Source organism: Myodes glareolus, chromosome 10, assembly GCF_982192425.1.
Source record: "Myodes glareolus chromosome 10, mMyoGla1.1, whole genome shotgun sequence".
NCBI lineage: Eukaryota > Metazoa > Chordata > Mammalia > Rodentia > Cricetidae > Myodes > Myodes glareolus.
This window is the reverse complement of record NC_142035.1, coordinates 11,316,985-11,336,989: the sequence shown is the minus strand read 5'-3', so window position 1 is coordinate 11,336,989 and position 20,005 is coordinate 11,316,985. Positions and strand designations below refer to the sequence as shown.

The following is a 20,005-nucleotide window of genomic DNA, read 5'->3' as shown; positions in this document are numbered from 1 at the left end:
TTCCAGCGTTCTCCTTTAAGTGGGCAGACATATACTTGTTGATGCGGGGCTGGGTGGAGCCTGGGGGAGGGGCGTCAGAGCTGCCACAAGGAATGCGGTCTTCAGGGCCCTGTGCAGGTGTTCTGCCCTCAGGCCTTCCTGGCCGGTGACTTGTCTTCATTCAGCGTTTCACGGAGTCTATCCTCCACCTACCCACCCACCCAGGGTTGATTCACCCAGGTTGCGAGCCTCTTTCCTTCTGCCTGAGTGTTCTTCCTCCTTTTTCTTAGTAAAACCGCTGCCTTCCCCGATTGCCAAAGCTCCTGTCAGGGAACAGGCAGGCGTAAGGGTGGGGTGGGGGGGGGACTCTGTCAGCCCACAGAATCAGCTCCCCAGTTTCCCCATCCCACTCACCCTCACCTCGAGGACTGAAGTCACCAGGCGTGAGCTTAGGGCTGGGGACATGAGGGTTTAGGTCATCATCATGGGGTAGAGAGCTCTGTCTGGAGTTCCTTTGAGGGGGGCAGCTAGGCTGGTGGGGGGGAAGCTAGGCTGCTTGGGGGGAAGCTAGGCAGGTGGGAAAGTCAGGGCAAGCCAGAGTAGGACGCCGGGAAAGCTGACACTCACTGTACCAGGCGTACAAGTGTGTGAGCAGGCTCACCCAGGTGCAGAGGGGAAGCAGAGTGGGGGTGCCGCCTGGGGATGGGAGAAGCCCTCGGGGGGCTGTCTCACGGAGAGGCAGCTGCTAGTGGGGTGCTCTAGGAAAGGAGAGGTATCGAGGAATGAGCACTAATGGACGCACATTAATAAACCGTGCTTGTGAGCCTGGTGCCACACATCTTTAATCCCAGCCCTCAGGAGGCAGAGGCATAAGGATCTCTGTGAGTTTGAGGTCAGCCTGGCCTACAGCATGAGCTCCAGGTGAGCCAGGGATGTGAGACCCTGTCTTAAACGTCTATAAAAAAAAAGTGTGCAAGTGAGCATGTGTCTGGGTTGTTCACCAAGTCCACTTGACAGCGAGGCCATGGTAGAAGGGTTGTGCCTTGTGGGGAGTGAGCCTAGAGGCAGGTGTGTGGAGGGAAGAGCCGGGCCTGGTGTGGGAGGAGCTCTCCTGGGCCTGCTTCTCAGCTCTGTTGTCTCACTGTCAAGTGGATCAAGTTCCCACACTAAGTCTGCTTCTTCCTGTGGGGCGCAGCTTCCCCCCCCCCCCCCCCCCCCCGCCTGCCGGTGCTCACTGAGAGGCCTCGAATGGACGGAGGAGACGGAGCTCCTCGATGCTGAGCCGACTTTCCAACTTTCCGACTTTCCAACTTTCCGACTTTCCAACTTTCCGACTTTCCGATGCGAGCTGCGTGTGATCAGGAGGTGACAGATTGTCCTCACAGCATGAGCACTGTAAATGCTGGTGGCGTGCAGGATGGTGAAGAGCACAGCTTGAGAGTGGAGCACTTGCTACAAGGACCTGCGTTCGAATCCTCAGAACACATAAACTTGGACTCATCAGCATGCCCTATCATCCTTGTTCTTCTGTGGAGGAAGGGCAGGCAGAGGCAGGAGACTCCCCTGAAGCTCATGGGCTAACCAGTCTGGCATGGACAGCAATGAGCAAAAGACAGAGCCTGTCTCATACATGGTGGAAGTTGGGAACCAGTGCCCAAAGCTGTCATCTGACCTCCACACGCGTGTTCGGAGTGGTGGCGCTGGTGGCGCACGCCTTTAATCCCAGCACTCAGGTGGTGGGTCTCTGTGAGTTCGAGGCCAGCCTTATCTACAGAGTGAGTTCCAGGACAGCCAGGGCTACACAGAGAAACCCTGTCTTGAGAAACCAAACACCAAACCAAATCAAACCAGATAAACCAAACCACAGAGTGTCTCAAACTTGAGTGTCTGAGAATGACTCTGACCTGTGAGCTGCATCAGGGACAGGAGGACACAAGACTGGACCTTCTGACGTGGTACCTGCTGCACAGTTAGAATGGGCAAACTTGGAGTCTGTTTTCCTCAGAACCCTAGTGAGGCTGCTGTACAGACCAGATCAGGTGATTTATTGTGAGGCAGGGTTGTTCTCCCTTGTGTGTGAGAGAGATGATGTCACCAGCCTAAACAAGCATTCAGGGTGTTTGACCTTGGCTCTATCTTCCTGATATAGAGGTCTTAGGGTACATTTACTGGATGGGATGTCTCTCAAGAGCGTAACATGTGCCAAGAGAAGAAACAGCCTTGGTGGAGGTTCTGGGCTCAGTGTGTTCAGGACCCCATTCCAGACTGGGGAGGAGAGTGGTTTTGTGTGCATGGGGGCTGACTTGGGGTCAGGGAGGGTGTCCTCCAGCAGACCCAGAATAACCCAGTCCCCACTGCCGTTGCCTGGCTATTCCACCACCGTTACCGTGCCTTTCCCCCAGCTGTCCACATTCTGAACTTCCTTCCTGTGTGCAGAGGTTCTCTGTTCTGTTTGTTTGAGTGAGTAAGGATACCATTTTGCTTCCCTTGCAGCTAGACCATGGACATGTGACTCAGCTTGGTCAATCAAATGCATCATCCTGGACCTGTAGGACATGTGTTTTGTCTTCTTTCAGAGGCCTTCATCTATGCAGGCAGGTTATGGAACTTCTCTACTCCAAATTTTCCCATGGCTCTCTGTACCCCCCAGGGTAGAACTTATGATCCTCTTCAGGTACCTGGCTGATCTCATGTTCTTCTGAGGGTTTCCAATTGCCAAACTCAGCATCAGAGTACTTACTTTCTTATGCTATGCACTAGCTGGTCTCTGGTTATTTCCATGTTACATGTGTGATGTGGGATTCACCTCTGTATGTTGTGAATATGTTTTATCACCATTGGTTAATAAAGAAGCTGCTTTGGCCTATAGTAGGATAGAATAATGCCAGGCAGGAAATCTGAACAGAGATATATATAGAGAGAAGGTGGAGTCAGGCAGATACCATGTAACTGTCGAAGGAGAAGGATACCAGAACCTTATCAGTAGGCCACAACCTTGTGGTGATACACAGATTAATTGAAATGGGTTAATTTAAGATATAAGAGCTAGCTAGGAATATGCCTAAGCTATTGGCCAAGCAGTGTTGTAATTAATATAGTTTCTGTGTGATTATTTGGATCTGGGCAGTCAGGAAATGAATGCACAGTTTCTGTCTACACACGCGAGGGTGTGGAACTGGACTGGGGACCCAGGGCCTGCATGCTGGAGGCAGAATAGGAGAAGAGACAGGATGGCCTATGAAACATCACCAGACAGGCAATCTGTCTGAAGCTTTAGCAGCCTGCAGGGTGACTAAGCAACAGTTGCCTGGAAGTGCCCTGAACGGGGAGCAAAGGGAGGCTGAGTTTTCTTTGATTTTTATGGTGTTGGTTTTGGAAGCTAAGGCCTTGAGCATGCTGGGTAGCTGCTCTAGCACTGAGCTACTGAGACTTAGCCTCTTTCTCTTCTTCAGGAATAGTGGTTCACTAGACCCAGTTTAATTTACCTTATTTAGGCTTAATGATGCAGACTTGTAATCACAGCTGAGGCAGGAAGATTGTAAATTCAAGGCCAGCCTGGGCAACTTAATAAGACCCCATGTAAAAATACAGAGTGAGAAAATGCAGGTATTGTAACTAAGTAGTAGAGCACTTGGCTGGCCCGTATGAAGACCAGAATTCAGTTCCTAGTACCATAACCAACTAACAACCGACCAACCAAACAACCAAACAACCAATCAACAAACCAGTCGACCAATCAACCAACCAACCAATGATCAACGAACTAGCCAACCAGTCAACCAATCAATCAACCAATGAACCAACAACTGACAACCAAACAATCAGTCAAACAACCAATTGACTACCCAACCAGTCAACTAATCAACTAATAACTGAACAACCAACCAAACAACTAAACAACCAACCAACTAAATAACCAATTGACCAACGAACTAAATAACCAACCAACTAAACAACACAAACAAACAAAAAAACCAACCAACCAACCAAACCAAACAACTGAAAAAAAAAACATAATCAATCAATCAATCAATCAATCAATCAACCAAACAACCACCAAAAAACCAAAACCCAAAGCAAAACTTTGCTTTCATGTGATTTGATTCAACTCAACAAAGTTTGCTGCTGAGCTGCGCTCTCATTGGCCACATTTATTTCTTGCATCACTCCTTCTGCAGGCAAGGCTCAGCCCCCACCACGGGTAGTCCCCTAAGGCTGTACTTCTAGCTGGCTGCTGCTATCCTGGACTCTCCTCACCTCAGCTCACCCTGGCTCAGACCCTCAAGCTGCCTCACTGCTTGCCTCAGCTCACCTTGGGTTAGTTTGCTGGCTCCCTTCACTTGGGTCCACCCTGTCAACTTATCCTAGCATGGCTCCACCCATCTGCTCAGCTCAGCCATGCTCACAGCTCTGCTTGCTTACCTCGTCTATTCACCTCACTGCTGTCTGCCTCCCCAGACACCCCCTGGGCCTTGCAGCAAAGAGGGACTTTGGGTTAAGATGGCTCAGTAGGAAATGGTGGTTGCTACCAAGTCTGACTACCTGGGTTTCATCCTTGGGACCTACATGATGGAGGAAGAAAACTGACTCCTGCAAGTTGTCTTCTGACTTCCACATGAGTGCTTTCTTTACACACACACACACACACACACACACACACACACACACACATGCACATATGCACACAATACATAATTGAAAAAGATAGGGGCTTTCAATCTGGTCCTGGGGTTCCTGTGTGGGTGGGACGTGGGAACCTGAGGGTACAGGTGAGCAAGCTCAGCTTCCTTGGGGAGCCAGGATGGTCTCTCATAGAAGGAAGAGCTGGTGTAGGCAGAGTGTGGGAGAGAAAGTGCTCCCTGCAGAAGGATGTCAGCATGTGCAGAGAGAAAGGGCCAGCAGGGTGGATGGAGATCAGAAGCCTAGGACCAGGGTGAATAGGGCTGCGCTGCAGAGTTGATTGGTGGGGGAGGGGGGCACGGATGGTGGTTCTGGTGGCTGGAGGACACATCAGACCCTTGTGAGGTTAGTGGCCTGGGGCTGGCAGGGAGCTGCTGTGCAATCGTGATGAGAATTGTGGAAACTATCCCTCTGGCTGCTGGGAGGGACACAGGACTGAGACGGGTCACTGGGTACCATGAAGCCCTGGGACTGCTGGAGACAGACAGGAGACAGGGTTGGAAAAGCAACACTGAAAATGTCCAGGGCTGGGCAGGTACAGTGGCCCAGGCCTTGTTTACTGGCCTAGTACCCAGTGACTAACTTAACCTTCACAATGACCTCAGGAAGAAGGGATTATTAACAACCCTGTTTTGTAGATGAAGAAACTGAGGCCCAGGGAAGCTAAGATATTTGCCTGAGGCACACAGCTCCCAAGGAGCTGAGCTAGAATCTGGAAGCCTTGGAGGTGGTGGGGTGCTCAACCTCTGGCAAGCACTTCTGGTAGATGTCACCCCCAAACACACAGCAAGTGCATAAGACAGTCTTCCTTGTGGCGGCTCTACAGGGACCTGAGTCATCCACACCCCCAAGCTGGGGTCTGATCCTCTTTGGAGACCTAATCTTTCCCCACTGGCTTTCCAAAGGAGTCCGAGACTCCAGGCCACACTGGAGAGGAGATCTGAACCTCAGGTGGGAAGTGTCAATACAGACAGGCCAGTGGCCATCTTAGGGTTTTTAGCTATTAACTATTAGAACTGCTTTTTTCTAGGGTTTTTTTGTTTTGTTTTGTTTTTTTGATCTGGGGTTGGAACACAGGGGTTTGGGAGTTGTGCCAGCTCCAGCCACAGAAATTAGAATTGAAGAAGCTCATTTGCAGTGTGCTGGAAGTGGGTCCGCCATTTTCCCCCAGCCTCCACCCCGTGCACAGGGTTCTCCTAGGCCGCACTTGGTCCCAATGAAGCAATCCAGGCTTCTTGTTGCTGCTCAGAGATTTTGTCTAACCTGCGTCCCCACCCTCCCACTACCTGCTTCCTTTTCACTCTCTACAGCTCCCTCTAGCCCCCCGAGTCTCTCCCTCCCCCGCTGCCCTTTCTACCTGGAATACTCTCCCCATGACAGCTCCAGCTAACTCTTTAGTGTCTTTGGTCTGTCCTCCCCACCTCTTCAGGCAGCCCCCTGGAACATCTGAGCTGAAGTGTTGCCCATTCTTTCCTGTCACATGATTAGCTTTCGTTTTATAACATTCTGGGTACCTGCTGGGTGACCCCCAGGAGCCTGAACTCTAGCCATCAGGGCCCTTGTACGTTCCTTGCACCATCCCACGACCAGGCATACAGCAGATGTCCAATATATGCTTATGGAATGAATAAGTAAGAGTAGGGATGAATGGAGGGCATTAATAATTGAGGTGACTGACAGAGCCAGGTATGGTGGCGCACGTCTTTAATCCCAGCACTCAGGAGGCAGAGGCAGGTGGATCTCTGTGTGTTTGAGGCCAGCCTGGTCTACAGAGCGAGTTCTGGGACAGCTGGGGCTACAGAGAAACCCTGTCTCAAAAAACAAAACAAAATAAAACAAACAAAAAAATAGCAGACCGTGGCTCCCAACTGGGGGGGCCATCCTCGAAGGTCTCATCTGTGTTTGAGTTTGAGCATTTCCCATGGTCCATTAAAAAAAAAAAAAGAATTGAAGTACAGAATGGAAATAGGGCCCAAGCTCAGGTGTGTCCCATGCCTCTTTCCCTGGTTTCCCTGCCTGAGGAGGGGCCTCTGTGGGGCAGGAGGGCATTGGGCAGGGCTGGAGGGCTGGGCAAAAAATCCTTCCTGTGTGTTTTTATCCCTGCTAACCAGCTCAGACACTCCCGAAGAAGCGCAACAGCTGGGCGGGTTATCAGCAGCATCTCTGGGGCCTGCGCAAACAGTCATTAATCACGCCTCTCCACCACCCTGCCCTCCTTCCTCCCGGTGCCTCCTGTGGAAACTGAGGCACAGAGAGGCGAGGCCTGATGGAGAACACGGGTTATTTGGCCTTGAGCCGTCAGATGTGAGCTGGAGGAATGGCAGAATCTTTTGTGTGACCGAGGGGCCCTGCCCCCAATTTTGGGCCCCCAGCCCTCCATGGAGCCCCAGGGGCCTTTGAAGGTGGCCTCTTAATCACTGCCGGTTAATTAAGGAGGTTGGACAACTCCACCAGGCCCATGTGGGCCTGTCTGGGAGGGGACCTCGACCTGGCTGCACTCCACTGTAGGGCTCTGCTCCTCAGCTCCCCACCTGCATGGGTCCCTGGGTGGCTGTGTGAGGAGCCTGGGGGTCCTTGGGCAGGTGTGGAGCTATGGTGGGAGGCGGGGTTGCCGCTACTATGGTCCTCCCTGCATCGGGTGCAGTGTGGGCGGCTGTGGCTCGGCTAATGAGGCTCCACACTGCCAAGGAGAGCTGGAGGAGTTGAGACAGGTTCTGGGTGAGGTGAGTTTCACGGGCTGGGCAGAGTCCTGGCTCTGAGCCATTTGTGCTCCCCCAGGCCCTGGGGGGGGCTGCCAAGACCCCAGTCTTCCCTGTTCCCTGCTCCCTGCCCTATTGCTGGGCCTAAAGAGTGGATGCTGGAGGGAGAGGGGACAATAAGGGACAGGCGAGGAGAGGAGGCTTGCCTCTCACCATGCCCACCCCCCGTGGGGAGTCACACTCCTGACCACAGCACTGAGTTCTGGCTGAACTGTGGTCTGTGCTTGAACACACACCTGTCTGCCCCTGAAGAACAGCAGGGGCTTCGTGGGTTTATCCTGACCTTGCAGCTTCAGTTTCTCCAGTGACTCGCTCCACTAGTGACTGTGCTCCCCAGGTCCCTGTGGTGAGCACTGGGGGATGATGGGAGGCTCCTTCGGATCTGTGTCCCTGCTGAGGCTGTGGCTGCTCTGGGAGGCTCCCACCTGCTTCCCCGAGTGGAGGGCCGAAGGCAGAAGCCAGGCAGGCCCTGGGGACACTTGGAAGCCTGAGAGGCTGCGGTGGATGTTTTCTCCAGGGCTTCTGTGCATCCTGGGGCTTGGAGGACAGGGGGCCCAGAACCTGGGGTCTGCAGTGGACAGGCAGGGGTGGAGCTGATTCCGGGGCACGTTGGGGGGGATGTCTGGGCTTTGTCACCCCGACATTTGTTCCTGATCGCATTCTGATGGATTGGCAGTGGATATGCTGTGGCATCACCTGCGTTTGGTGGACAGCTCTGTGACACTTGACACACTTAATCATGTACCACCACCAGGGCCAAGAGCGCGAATCTTTCCTTCATTGCCCAGAATTCCCCAGCACCCTGGGCACCACATCCCTCTGCCAGCCCCCCACCCAGGCTGTCATTCCTAGGGACCCCGGACTTCAGGGAAGTGAGAACCCCACCACAGACCAGCAAGGTTCCTTCATCACATTTCCTGGAGGTCACATGTCTCCATCTTCAGGTTCTCTCTTGCTCTCATCTGTAGACATTTTTGCTGGACCCCTCCATGTCCATCTCTGAAGGACTCAAGTGTCCTGTACCACATGAAGCCCTGCTCTTGCCTGAGAATCACAATATTGGCTCCGCTTTGTTTACTGTCAACCCTCACTCAAGTGACAGGGACTGTCCAATGTCCCTTACAATTGTTCTTTGTTTATTATTACAGTTTATTTTTTCTGGTCCACAGTCCAATCTGGGTCATGTCCTGCATTGGGTGGCAAAAGTGTCCTGGGTGTCCTTTGTTCTGGAACACTCTGTCGGGTTTGGCAGGACTAAAGAACACAGTTTTAAAACTACTCTTGAGTCTCCCTGAACCAGGGGCTGCAAACGGGGACTACAGGGGGCCAGGAATGTCAAGGAAGGGACCACAGATCCAGGGCCTGGAGTGTCCTGTGGGGTTGTTCTGAAAGTGTTCCTTGCAGAGGAGGCAGTGAGTGCAGACAGTGGCAGAGGAAAGAGGGGAGGCAGAGACAGCCACACACAGGACAAAAAGAGAGGGGGCAGACAGTGGCTGTAGCCCTACAGAGGACCTCAAAGCACCAGGTGCCCACGGTGAGCTCAAATCCCAGCCTGCACGCCTTGGCTGTGAGACCTAGGGCCAGTGACGTCACCTATCATGCATGCTTCAGTTTTCCTTCCATGAAATGGGAGCCATGTACCCTGCCCACTGCTGTGAAGACCGAACAAGCTGAAGGGTGGTAGTAGTGCCAGCCTTTAATCCCAGCATTCAGGAGACAGAGGAAGGCAGATCTCTGTGAGTTCAAGGTCAACCTGGTCCACATAGAGAAAGAGTTCCAGGACAGCCAGGGTTACACAGAGAAACTCTGTCTCAAAACAAACAAACAAACAAAAAGGTTGAATGAGCTATGACAGAGTGGTCAGTGGTGGTCACTCTCTGTCCCTCATAGTTTGGTGACAGCCACAGCAGGTATTTCCCCTTTGCCTATGTGGGTGGATATATGTAATGAGGCTCATCACCACACTCTGTGTCCCCAATCGTCCACCAGAGAGAAGTTCCAGCTTCATCGGCTCTTGTGTTTGTTGTCCCTTTGCGCGTCCCTGCCCCGTGTCTCCCTGGAACACTTTCCTGTGGTGCTTTCTAGCAGGGCTCAGGCTACACACATCTTTCTGCTCTTGGGTTTCTGATGCTATTGGAAGACCACGGTGGTGGTTTGCACCCAGCCGCAGACCCAGGGTGCTCCCTGCAGCTCCTCCCCTCTGGGGTGGCACCGTGCTGTGGTGGAGACCTGTGATTCAGCTCTCCAGTTCCCTGTATGTGGAGACCCAGACTAGTGGGTTATTGTCATGCATGTTACACCACAGCCATGTGCCCTGTGCCCTGTGGCCCGAGTGGCTTCCCACTGAGTTCCTAGAAGCTGCCTGGCTGGGTCAAAAGTCAAATGCATCTTGGGCTGTGCTCGGCCATGGGGAGTCATGTCACAGCCTGGACCCTGTGCCTGTCCCATTTACTATGGCAGCTGCTTTGACAGATCTGTTCATCTTTCCCATAACTAGTGTCACACGGATATCCCTGTGTGGCTGTCTTTGTGCACAGGACAGACAGCTTACAGGGAATTCCTGATGTTGTCCTGAAGTAGCAAGGAGAAAAACCTGAACTTGAGGGGCCACCATGGCTGCAAGGTTGTGGGGCTGGCGGTGGCTGTCAGTCCCGACTTCTCCCTAAATATTCCCTGCCAACAATATAACTCCTGAAGTCCCATACATTCAGGACGAGCTTTCTAGTTTATTTACTAAAAATTGTATTTTATTTTGTGTGTGTATGTGACGTGTATGTGTGTGTTATGTGGTGTGTATGTATGTATGTATGTGTATGTGTGGTGTATATCTCTGTGTATGGTGTGATGTGTGTGTATATGCATGTGGTGTGTGTATGTGTGTGTGTATGTGGTATGCATGTATGCACACTCTACAGTATGCCTATGGAGGTCAGAGGATAAATTACTCTCTTTCTACTATGTGGGTTCTGGGGATTGAACCCAGGTCATCAGGTTTGGTAGCAAGCACCTCCCCCTCCCCGAACCATATTGCTCGCTCAGAACCTACATTTTAAACAAATCTTCAGAGACTGAGCACCCTCCCCTTACCCTGCTGGAGTAGGAACCTTGAATATGAACCTGTGTCGCCAGCCACTTGCTGTATGTCAGGCTGGGCTGGGCGATCTCTCTGGGCTGCTAAGAGATGAGCCGTGGTCTCATCAAGTCTCTGTTCACAAAACTTCGCTCAGGGTGGTGTAGAAATCACTCAGCGGCTGCCCCACGATCATCGAGGCACATGCTAGGCGTGGACCTCTGTCCTGGATTCTTCTGTGTCTGCTGCTGTCATTCCTCTGTTCCTCCCTGGCCCCATGTGGCTCTCCATGCTTCCCTCTGCTCTGTCCCAGCCACCCCCCCCCCCATTGGTCTTTCCCCTCGTCTAGGTGTCTCTCTCTTGTTTTTATCCCAATGCTGTGGGCGAACAGGAGCTCTCTGACCCGGGACTAACTGAGCCTGGGAACATGTCCCTGAGTACACAAGTGAAGGAGGGATCACAGTGCTGGTTGGTCAGACAGACCCTCTGCCAACTCTCCACAGCAGCTGTAGAACACTGCTGTTTCAGGGGGCGGGTGTATGTGGCAAACTCTTCCACCCGATGGATGGGAGATGGCCAGTGTTGTCTGTTTCTTCCTGGATCTTCGAGCCTAGCGTTGCCTACAACCTGAACATAGCTGAGTGACTCAGCAAAGATCTTCCCTGAACCACAGGCTCCCTTTTAACTGTGTCCCCATTGGCCACCCCTGGATCGGCACCTTTAGAGGTCTGCTCTCCCCCATCTATCTTTCTGAAGCACCTGTGATGCCAGCCCAGGTTGGCAGTTGACGAGAAAATCCCCATCTGTGGGGTGCGTGTGACAGAAGTGAACCAGGAAGCTGTGATGACAATGTCCATAGTTCTGTCACTAGAGTAAGATGTGGTTCTGTGCTAGAGAAAAATGGGGGTCTCCTTTATTCTAGGGTGCAAGTAGAGACTTCAGCCTAAATTCAGAAACCAAGATGATAGGAAGGAGCCTGGCCTGGGACTATCTGGGATAAGAATGTACCAGTAGAGGGAACAGCATATGCAAAGGTCCTGGGGCAGGAAGGAGCTTGGGTGCCAGCTCGGACTGGAAACTGTCAGAGAGAAAGCTTTTAGAATAAAGGCAGTCTTGACTTGACTGGGCGCCTCCAGTAAGTCCCTAGCCTTCCCTGAGCCTCGGCTTGCCCCATGTAAAATTGGAAAGACACAGAGCTACCCTGAGAGGTGAGTGGGGATCCAAGGGAAGGCTGGAATGTCAAGGCTGAGGAGCCAGGGGCACGGCTGGGGTGTGGAGCCATGTGTCCAGCAGTGACATTCTAGGTACCTGGGGCCTAGAATGAGCCTACCTTTGAGGCTGAGAGCGATGCCCTGGTTTCCCTGAGGTGAGCCCCTGGTCGCAGGAGTTAACAGCCTGCAGCACTGGGCACGGTGCCTGGCACGGAGGAAGACAGGAACGGGAGGAAGGACATCCAGGTGGGAGGGAAGGCGTGGACACGGGAATGTTCGAGGTGTGTTTGGGAAGAGTGAGGAGACCAGCCTGCCTGGTGGGGAGGCTGGAAAGACAGGTTGAGGCCAGGAGGAGGCCCTGACAGGGCCAGAGGAGGGCGGGCCTTAGCTGGAAAGTTGTAAGGAGCCATTGTGTGCTCTGGAGCTCTGGAAATGGTTCTTGCTTTTGGTTCAGTTTTTTTTTTTTTGTTTTGTTTTTATAAAATGTTTTAGGAGTCCCACAGTTGGAAGACTAATCGTCTCCAGAGGTGGTCCTCAGAGTGACATTCATGCTGTGTTCCTTTGTCCCCAGTGTGTCTGCCTAACATTATCCCATGAGGTCCACTTAGGGGTTGTGTCTCTTTTCCCTGCTGTGTAGTACTCCACTGATCAGACGGACCTCAGGTTTGATTTGCCTTTCTCTCCATGTGGCTGTTATCTCTGGTTTAGATTCTGCTGGTATTGCTAGAATATTCTAGCACACTCCTCCTGGTAGGCTCAAGGAGGCTTTTCTCTCAGGCGAGTGCAAGGCACAAGCTGTTAGATGGAGGGGGAGGTGCATGCTTTGTTTCCGTAGTTCTGACCCCGTTCCCAGGGTGGCTGGACCCCATATATACCTTTATAGACACAGCTGCACCCCGCGATCTCCTTCACTTCTATGGAGTCTGGGCATAGGAGAGAGCTGTAGCCATTGGGGGATCCTGGGTTCCCCAGCCCTGCTCCTAGGAGCCTCAGCTTCCTCCAGGAATGCAGGCTAGTGGCAGGGCCTCCCCTTCAGGGATCCTCCTGCAGGATATAGGCTGCTGGGGGCTGGTGCTTAGATCTGGTCAGGGGAGCTGTAAGAGGTAGCTTCCGGCAAGGAGAGGAAATTAGGGAAATAGCCTGGTGAGGGGACTCCCAGAGTTGCGGACTTTGGTTTTAGGTTGAGAAAAGAGAATGTTCTAGTGCTTTACTCCTGTCAAGTCTCGGCTGTGAGGGACCTGGGGATACTCAGATACAGTGCTGAGGGATCCTAGTATCCCAGGTTACCAAGCTGCCCCAGACAGCCATGTGCTGTGTGTTCTGGAGGCCCATACTGCCCTTTCTGGGCTTCGACTTCATCTGTGTGGGAGGCTCAGGGAGGCTGGTTCCCTGTTTGCTGTCTGTCCTGGCCCCTTAGACCTCCTTGGCCACCCCCTCCGTACCCTGGAGGAGGCTGAAGCTGGGGCACAGGGCCAGGGCTTGCACCTTGACAACGCACCCACGCAGGGCACAAAGGCCCATTGTTTGGGCCCACGTTGGCGGGGAAGCGGGTGGGAAGCAGCCAGCCGCCTTTCACCCAACCCGCTTGTGGTCGGGCGACTGAGGAGCAATTCACAAAGTCCCGCCCCTGCCTGGGCACTTGGCCAGGCCGCCTCCTGGGCAGGCACCCTTGCCAAGGTGAGCCAGCCCTCACCCTGCTCCTGGCCTCAGTTTCCCCCGGCACAGAAAAGGCCAGGAGAGCAGCGAGGTGGGAGGGTGGAGCTTGCTGTTGGCTTGGGTCCTGGAGCCCCAGCACAGACAAAGCCACCTACTTAGTTCAGGAGGCTTGAGGACGGGGGCTTTGGGCCCAACAAACCTAATATGAGGTCCTGATAAAATAGTTTGGGTGGGTCTGTTTACCCATAAGTCTTAGTTTCCCAAACTGTAAAAGGAATTTATGAGCTCATGACCATTGGGACCCATGGGACCACAGTAGGTAGCCATCCACTTATTCATCCTGCCATGCATCCATCCATCCTACCATCCTCCCAACTATCCATCCTCCCATCCATCCATCCATCCATCCATCCATCCATCCATCCATCCATCCTCCCATCCATCTATCCATCCATCCATCCATCCATCCTCCCAAATATCCATCCATCCATCCATCCTCCCAAATATCTATCCATCCATCCATTCACCCATCCATCCATCCATCCATCTATCCTGCAATCCATCCATCCATCCATCCATCCATCCTCCCATCCATCCATCCTCCCATCCATCTTCCCATCCATCCTCCCATCCATCCATCCTCCCATCCATCCATCCATCCATTCATCCACCAACCCATCTATCCATTCTCTCCCCATCCATCCATCCATCCATCCATCCTCCCATCCATCCATCCATCCATTCATCCATCAACCCATCTATCCATTCTCTCCCCATCCATCCATCCATCCATCCATCCATCCATCCATCCTCCCATCCATCCATCCATCCATTCATCCATCAACCCATCTATCCATTCTCTCCCCATCCATCCATCCATCCATCCATCCACCCACCCATCCATCCATCCATCCATCCATCCATCATCACATACTAGGTGTGGGCTCTGCCAGGGACAACTGCAGAACTTTCGAGACCACATGCAATGTGAAATATGAGGTTCCAAATTCAGAACTGAGGGCTGCAAAATAACATTGGTATCAAGTCTAATTCTGACCGGGCTCTTTGAGATGATCTGGGCCACAGGATAGCTTAAGGACCAGACATGAAGACAATGGAGGCACAGTAAGGTAAACATCCTTCAAGGGGCCGAAGCTGAGGCCTCTGAGTTGCCCTGAGTCACTGTGCACTGAGACACTGCCCCCTCACTCCATCTGTTCTGGGGGTAGCCTCACTCAGTTGACCTCCCTTTGTCTTTATCCCCACCCTGTGAGGGGGTGAACAGGCTGGTTATATCTTGGTACTGATAGGGAAACTGAGACTCCAGTTCTCTGGCTCATCAGTTGTTGAGTGACAGAGTCTGGATTCAAACTCGGGTCAACTCACACCAGAGCCCGGATCTCCTTACATGACAGTGGGGAGTAGCCCGAGCCTTATGTAGACTGCAGAGGCTTTTGCTGGGGTTCAAGTTTGGGGAGGGTGTGGGTGTGCTGGTGGCCTGCCAGCTGCCACCTGGGCTTGATCCTTGCCATGGACCTGAGTCACGGCTCTGTGTCCTGGGAAGCTGGTTCTGCTCTCGTTACCCATGGGACTTGTGTGACAGAGACACACCCTGTCACCATGCCCACCTCCCACCACAATTCAGGGCCATGCAGGACCCTAAGGTTTGTTAGACAGGACCCTGCACCTCTCTGCTCTTGTGGTCCTAGAGACATCTCACTTGGCCCAAACCCATTCAGAGATACCTCAGCAGGCACTGGCTGTCTGGTGAAGTCAGTAGAACCCAGTCACTGGGGAGGAGTGGCATGCATTCAGTGGGACCCAAAGTTCAGAGTAGGGAGCCTCTGGCACCCTAGACCTTTACTTTGTTGGTTTTTTATTTATTTTGAAACTGTCTCATGTAACCCAGCGTGGCCTAGAACTCTCTCTGTAGCAAAGGCTGGTTTTGAAATCTTGATCCTTCTGCCTCCATCTCAAGAGAGCTCAGAGGGCAGGACTCTAACGTCTGACTTCTCGGCTATTTTAAAGAGTTCCTAGAACCCCAAGGCCATGTAGCCCACAGCCATGCACATCCACATCAGCACATGGGGCCTCCCTCTTGCCTGATTGCTTCCCTCCTAGACAACAAGCTCTCCGCTCCGTGAGTGGGGCCAGACAAGAGCCCCACAGAAACACCTGCCCCACTCTGTCCGGGCCACTGTTTCCTTTCGAAACAGCCAGTCACACCCTTGACTAGAGGTGCGGGCAATCCTGAACATTAGGAGCTACCTGGTCTTTCCCTCCAGCCATGGCCCGAGAACATTCTCAATGTCTCCCTGTCTGCAGGGGTTGTCATGCATGAGGAGGAGACCACATGGGGTGTCAGGGGGTGCTAAAGAGAGGGTTTCCAGAGTGAAGCGTGGATCAGGATGTCTCTTCAGACTGGGGCAGGACCCTGGCCAGTACCTGCTGAGTTTTGGGTCTGGTTACAGTTGGGACTAGGCCTTAAGGTCTCGAAACCTCGAGGTCTGTGGTTGGTACTCAGGCCCAGTCCACAGGGCTCCTGGAGGGAATGGGGGTGACCAGCCCTGGCCCCGGAGAAATGGATCCCAGTGTGTTCCTGTTGGACCCTGGCTTAGACTTCCAAATCCTACCAACTGTGATTCCATAACCCACCAGTCTATCCGGCAGTCAAAAAAAAAAAAAAAAAAAAAAAAAAAAAAAAAAAAAAAAAAGGAGCTCAGAAAGGCAGAATCACATCACTTGTCCAAGGTCACACAGCAAGATAGGGGCAGAAGTAGGGTGCAAATCCAGACATTGAGTTAGACTCTCTGACTCCACACTCCTCATTCAAGAAGTCCCCCCAAACCCCCCTTCCCTGCCATCAGGAAAGGGACAAAGAACCCTTGAATGCTGGATCCATGAGCCGGGGGTTGGGAGGACCCCGTGGGCCTTAATACTTCTCCCTATGATGCCTGACACAGTCATGCTCCCTCCTCGCCTCTCGGGGGAGAGAATAATAGTGGGTTCAGGTGTCAGCTTCCCCGCGCCTTAGGGAGACTGGTTGAGCAGGTCTGGGGGAGGGAAGGCTCTTGAGGCAGGGAATTATTGTCAATCTCTCTGCATCCAGGCCTTGAGCTGGTCTGGCTTTGGAGATGTGGGGCTGGGGGCGCTCATCTTCGGGACCTGGCCCGGGGACAGATGAGCCTGGTGACCATCTGCAGCTTCCCTAGGGCATGTGTGGGTGGCGGAGGTGAGGGGTACAAGTCCTCCCTGTGCTGGGACACACCCTGAGCCTCCCACCTACCCTGCTCTCTGGAAGGAGGGACCTGCCAAGGCCGGGAGGAGGCAAAAGAACCTTTGTCCTCTTTCTCCATTGCGTCCTCACAGGTCCCGAAGAGTCTGGTATTGTTGTCTCCAGATGGAGAAACTGAGGCACAGAAGGGTCCAGCTGAGGTTTGGCCACTCAGGTCTGAAAGTAACTGGACTCTCCTTCCTCGCCCGTGTGCCACAGACCCTGATGTTTTCATTGTTAGTGATTCCTGATGCTCTGAGCTGGGAATGTTGCCTCTCCCCCAAGTGGCTTACAATTCTCTTACCCCTGCAGGGCCCTCAGCTGCCCAGGAGCCTCAAATCTCAGTCATCCTCATCTGGAATGGGAGCAGAGTCCCTTCCCCCAGGGCCAGAGGTAGCAAGGGGACCTTGCTGTGGCTGCTCCACCTCCCTTCTAGAACTTTCTGCACCTCATTTTCCACCAGCATCCCTCCTTTGCTTCTATCATCAGGTTTGACTGACAGCTCCAACTTGCTGCAGCAGGCCTTAGTGTCCCTTTGGAACCCTGGCCGTTCCTTGGGACGTTGGTGGAAAAGTGACCAAGAAGAGACCAGAAAGGGTGGGACTTGGTTTTGGATGAAAGTGGAGCTCTGAGGAGGCCAAAAGCCCACTCGGAACTGCCTGCACCTGTGCCGTGCCAAGGCCTGCCCCTATCCCCTGCCAGGGAGGCCAGGGATGGTGGTAGCTGAGGCACCTCCGGGCACCCTCCTGCCTACCTGCCCTGGTGATGGGCTGATAAGACCCCGCCTGGGAGGAGGCGGCGGCTGTAATTACAGGCCTCTACGCGGCTCAGGCAGGCAGGTCATGAGGTGGGGGTGACTCATGAGATTGCTCCATGGGCAGGGCGGGGGCGGCAGGTCTGTCCCTCACCCTCTGGTCAGAGATGGGCCTGGGCACCCCAGCAATGGCCAGCTTTGCTGTCACTCTGGAGTGTGTGCCAGGCCTCTGCTGTTTGACACCTGCCCGGCTTGGCAGTCATAGGAATGTGGGCCCGGCTGGGTTTTCCCCTTCCCAGTCCTGGCCATCAGCTTCTGGGAAGGAGGGCTCAGCGGTCTGGGTTGGTAGATGGCAATGTCTGGACCTGTAGAGCCACAGATCCAGGCCTTGAAGGTTTGCTGAGCCAGGGGCCTAGTGCCAGAAACCCCAGATTGTAGAGACCTACAACCCAAAAGGCAAGAGGACCTTCCAAACCGGAGACTGAGGATGTCTCAAGATCCTAGCTCAAGGGCTTAGGGGTGTACAGGTCGGGAGAGTCTCTGGTTATTGGTTCTAGGTTGTGGGAGATGGCCTAGTGGGTAAAATGCTTATGCATGCATGTGGACCCATATCCAGAACCCATATCAAAGCCAGATGTGAGCGAGAACGCCTCCAATCCCTGTGCTCCTGCAGAAGAGCCCTGGAGCTGGTAGGCAGCTAGCCTGGGGTAAGCAGCTGGGAACAACAGGGGGCCTTGTCTCTCCAGGTAGAAGAACCTATACACACACACACACACACACACACACACACACACACACACACACACACACACACACAAATTAGTTCCAGAGAATTCAATCTCCATTGAGTCAGGTTTGAAAACGTAATCACAGCAGCTGGGGTTGCTCTCACGTGGACCAGAAAATTAGAGACAGGAAAATTAAAGTCTCATGACCTTCTCTCTGCTCAGCGAGAGAGAGAGACAGACAGCTTGGGCTGAGCACTCACTCTGGGGCTGAGGGGCGTGGTATGCTTTTTGTTGACCGTCTGTGGGTGGAGAATTTATCAGGTTGTGCTGTTGGGAATAGGCAGGAAAAAAAAAAAACCTAAAACCCAAAACCCAAAACAAACATCGTGGGGACACCAGCGGCTTATGCAACCCCTACCCCACCACCTTGTGACCGTCCAGGGCTCCACAAAGTCTCATTCACGCGTTGTCTCTTCTTCACAGGCTGGTGTGAGCTATTCAGGGGCCTTGAGAATATTAACTCTGGTTCTTAGGTCATTCTCCACACCTTCCAGTGAGCAACTCACAGGGTCCTTGAAGCCAGCCTAGGGGATGGGTGCTGCTATGTTGTGCTTTCACACACAAGGAAACTGAGGCACTCTTAGGTCATTTGGAGCCTGCGTAGCGTGCCGGGCGCCATGCTGGATTCTGGGGATGCAGTGAGGAACAGAATAGACATTGTTCTTGTCGCCTGGAGGCTTGGCAGTGGAGACATGGAACTAACAGAGCTTGTCACAGAATGGTGGATGGTGTAAGGGGTTGCTGGGTGAGAGGGAAATGGGGGGGGCGAGTGAGGAGGGGGCCTCTCTGAGGGCGGAGAGTGCCTGTCACTCACCTGGGCTGTGTCCTTTGCCCACATCATTCCTCCTGTGTTCAATGCCAGGTTCCCACCCACAGTCAGGGCCTGGCTGGGCAGGCCCTCCTCTACAGGTGGGTGGTGGAGTGGGGCTTCCCTAACCCTCAGGGACACCATCTTGCTTCCACCTTCTCACTCCTCCCTCTTCCCAGAGTACACCTCATGTATGATAGGTATCCATTTGACTTGGTGGCACTGCCAGGTGTGAGGAGCTGAGCTGGATTCTCACCAATCCCTTGAGTGGGAGGTACCATTAACTCCAGAGAGAGAGGTGAGGCCCAGAGAGGTTAAGAGACTTGCCTGGGGACACACAGCGTGCCAGTGTTCCGAGAGCAACCTTGCTCAAGACTGACTGGTTCAGCTGCCCTGCCTACTTCAGAGACCATGGCAGCTTGGGAGGTGTGGAGTAGGGTGAGGGGCTAGGCTAAGGCCTCTAGAACTAGTTTTATCCCCCAGAGGGACCCTGTTCCTGCTCATGCCTATTACCCCCTGGCTGGGTTGGTACTGCCTGGTTTGCTGCTTGGGATGTTGGGAGGAATGTGGGGCCTGGACCCCTGTCTCAAGCAGACACCTGTGCCTGGGGCCCCCAGGCCGCTGTGCAGATGGAAAACCTCACTCTGAGCTGAGTCAGCCTGATATGTGGGGTGGGGATAGGGCCCAGGAATGCCCCATGCTCAGAAACAGGTTCAGAGGCAGTAGGCACATGGATCTGTGCATCTCTGAGGTTGCTGCCTGGGAGTGCCATGGCAGGGGCACAGTGCCCACAGAAGCCCACCTGTACTCACAAACCACCTGCCTTCCTGGGCCAGACCCGCCTGGCCTTCTCAGCTTCCTGTTGATAGATATCACCTCGCCTGGGCCTCAGTATTCAGACTTAGGAAACGGAATGAAGGCGGCAGGTCAGGAAGATGAGGCCTGCTGTGGCTTCCACAGCTGCTCCTCTGTGGGATTTCCAGGGACCTCGAGGACTAAAGACAGAGTTCGGCCTGCTGGAGTACC

General features: G+C 53.4%; 1 long non-coding RNA gene across 1 annotated transcript; it reads left to right on the top strand.

Annotated features, from left to right (window-relative positions):
* Positions 1–562: 562 nt before the first annotated feature.
* Positions 563–3,072, top strand: LOC146892732 (uncharacterized). Its single transcript, XR_015004242.2, has 2 exons — positions 563–2,018; positions 2,473–3,072. It is a non-coding gene; the product is annotated as an uncharacterized LOC146892732 (long non-coding RNA).
* Positions 3,073–20,005: the final 16,933 nt, after the last annotated feature.